Raw genomic sequence first — 440 nt, 5'->3', positions numbered from 1 at the left:
GGGCCCCCCCCCCCCCCCAGTTTACTTTTAAAGAGGAAGCAGTGAATGCTTCTGGTTACGAAGTGATAGAATGTCAGTCCGAGCAAGGGTGAGGCCAGAGGGATCCCTTTTTAGAACTCCTTCTTGTTAGAAATCAGGAGACAAAAGCCTCCAGGAGAAGAGGTTGGTCTGAGGAGCTGGAACAGGGAGCTGTGTGGGATCCTGAGACTGAGGCCATTCTAGACGCTGAGCTCTGTGAATCCCGGGGTGAATAAAGTCTAGCTCCTGCCCCCAGGAGTGCAGTGTGGGTGGGAGGGGCGGGAGGAGGTCACAGGTGTAGATCAGCTATTCCAGCATTCATGTTCTGATAGAGGGAAACCAGGGTTCCGGAGAGGAGGCATGTGGCTGTGCTGCTTGGTGTTGACCACCCACGCATTCGTTCATTCATTCAATGGGGGGCA

Source organism: Tupaia chinensis, unplaced genomic scaffold (assembly GCF_000334495.1).
Source record: "Tupaia chinensis unplaced genomic scaffold, TupChi_1.0 Scaffold141490_1, whole genome shotgun sequence".
NCBI lineage: Eukaryota > Metazoa > Chordata > Mammalia > Scandentia > Tupaiidae > Tupaia > Tupaia belangeri.
This window is presented reverse-complemented; position numbering follows the sequence as displayed.